General features: G+C 38.9%; 1 pseudogene; it reads left to right on the forward strand.

The window, feature by feature from the left end:
• Positions 1-1,086: 1,086 nt before the first annotated feature.
• On the forward strand, positions 1,087-1,289 carry LOC122241800 (annotated as a pseudogene).
• The last annotated feature ends 1,421 nt before the right edge of the window (positions 1,290-2,710 follow it).

The following is a 2,710-nucleotide window of genomic DNA, read 5'->3' on the forward strand; positions in this document are numbered from 1 at the left end:
GGTGGGGCTTTCTGGTCTGCCCAGCAATAAATGATAGCCCAGAATCTCTGTCTTTACATTCATCAGATTCTCTTGTCCTTCTGTTGCTGACAGACAAGAAGCCCATTTAGGGGTTTCCGTGTTAGTTGCAGGACAACCAGTCTTCCAGTACGTGTGCAATGCCTTTAATTAGCCTCTCATTACTATTTTGCAACACAAGATATGTAGAAGTGTGAATTTGAAATATTTTTGCTTTCTCATAAAGAGATTTAAACGCTGATTTGTCAGCATAAGAAAAGAAAAAAGGCTAGTAGGTTTCTTTAATTCCAGAAACTACAAATCTTCAAGTGACGATAAACAATGGTTTTAGCATTTTTATCATCTACTTGCACAAATGAAGTTTCTTACCGATAGAAATTGCCAAGGATGTGAAGTGGTCATCATTAAAATGGCTTGAACAGAGCTGCATATAGCCACATTGAGCATAATTTGTTGGTAAAAAGCTATGTTAGTAAAAGTATGTTCAAATTTCTCATTTAAATTTTTGAATTTTATTCAGAATCTTCTAAACATTTAATATTTAACATTCCCTAACTATTTTGTATTTTATGTTTCCTGTAAATTTATAAAGCATAATACATTTTTTTCACCAAGGTTTATTTAGCTATTTCCAGATCCCATCTCATTTACTCATTGTCCTACTCAAATATTTTCATTTTCTATGGGTGTGAGATGTGAGAAAGCTGGATACAGTTGTCTAGGGTAGTAGTTCTCAGCTGAGGTGATTCTGCCACCTAGGGAACATCTGACAATGTCTGGCGAACATATTTGTTTCTCACCACTGGGGAGCTGCTTACCGGCAACTAGTGAATAGTGGCTGAGGAAGCCGCTAAAACATCCTCTAGGGCACAGGATAGTCCCCCATAGCGTTATTGGACCCAACACGTCAATAGTGCCAAGGATAGAAGTCCTATTCTAGGGTCCCTCTCACTCTAAAGTTCTGTGAGTCTGAATTATGACTGTTCTTGAGGATAGTATGTGGCAATATTGGGTATGGCTAGGAATGGCCAGCTCTAACCTCCTAAGCACATTTATAATAGTAGACCCATCGCTTCTCGGCCTTTTGGCTAAGATCAAGTGTAGTATCTGTTCTTATCAGTTTAATATAATGGTAGACCCAGTAGGCAGGTAAAACGTGGGGCAAGACTTCCTGTATGCTTACAGGAAGTGAAGCTCCGGATAGTTGCTTGAGATGGTATATATTTCCAAGCAGTAGGTATATTACTTCTATGACAACATCAGCACCCCTAGGTGAGTATCTTCCTTTCTTTCCCTCTTTACTTGTTTTCAAGTTCCATATTCTGAAATCAGCTTTTTTGTTCCACTGGACTATGACCTATCTTATTTGTCAGGAACTCTCCCCTCCCTACTCTAGGCCTCCCTGGAACTGGCTTTGTTGGGATGGGTCTTCTGATAGGCAGAGGTTTGCACTGAGCAGTTTTTTAAGCCACCCCAATCCTCATTGCTCCCACTTTTAATTTCTTTGGAAGTTGAAGTCATCCTGTGTTTTATTACGAATGCCCTACCTCCAGGACTAAAACCTTCCACATCTTCCCTCTTTGATGCACCCTCCCTGTTGAATTTTTAGCACTTTAGGGTGATTCAAGAGATGAAGGATTAAAACTGTCGGGACAGTCATACTTCTTGATCAAAACGGCCCCTGCCACCCGTTCAGTCAATTTTTACAACACATTCACATCTGCCACCTGGTACCAAGAGTAGATTTAGTGTAGCATTAGATTCTTTTATTTATACTGGGATTTAATTGAATGTGGGCAATCGTATTAATTCTTGCTCTTGGCTGGAAGAAAGCTCAACAGGCCCACTGTCTCTGCTAGGTAAATGTAAGTAAGTCATTCCATTCTCTGGGGCTTCACTGAGCTTATATGTAAAAGAGCGGTAGCAGCCCAAAGGCTGCTGAGATTCTTTCCAACTTAAAACAAAAGAAAAAGCACTGAAATTTTGAAAAATATATTGGTATTAGGACATGCACACTTTATGGTATTGGCTTGTTGCTAAGGGTGTCATTTCTACTGAAATGAGGAAGTTAGTTTTTACAGTTGGAGTCAGGAAATAGTTTACATCCTTCTCTAGGGTTTAGAGTCCCTGGAAGATTAAGGTCACTGGTGTGACCCATGATAGCACTTAAGAGTTGGAGAAACCAATCCTTTCATTCACTTAAGGAACATATATTAGGCCTCTATTATGCTCTTTGAGTACAATAATATTTGTCTTTATTTTGCAGATGAGAAAATTAAGGCACCAGATGGCTAAAGAGACTGTTAAAGACAACCCCACAGTTTTGACCAAGGAGGAAGTGGAAGGGCACCAGAGCACAGGGGCTAGGTCCAAAATGATTAAAAATTTCCCATTCTCTGTTCCATAATTTGAATCTCGAATGTTTGTTTCTCTGACTTAAAATTGCAACTTAAAATACTCATTGTTTACCACCCTAGTTTGTAGTGTTATGTTATCGATCAAAAGCAGGAGCATAATTTAATGTGTTTTTTGGTTGTTATTTTTTTTAATACTTCACTTATTGTCCTGCTTGTTTAGAAAAACTGCTTGAGTTTTTTTCTCACACTGCTAGGTCATGCTCACTAGATGGACAACATATTTCACCACAATGCAACAACTATCACTCCTACTGTAATTTCCCTCCTATTCTCAG

Source organism: Panthera tigris, chromosome C1 (genome assembly GCF_018350195.1).
Source record: "Panthera tigris isolate Pti1 chromosome C1, P.tigris_Pti1_mat1.1, whole genome shotgun sequence".
Classification (NCBI taxonomy): Eukaryota; Metazoa; Chordata; class Mammalia; order Carnivora; family Felidae; genus Panthera; species Panthera tigris.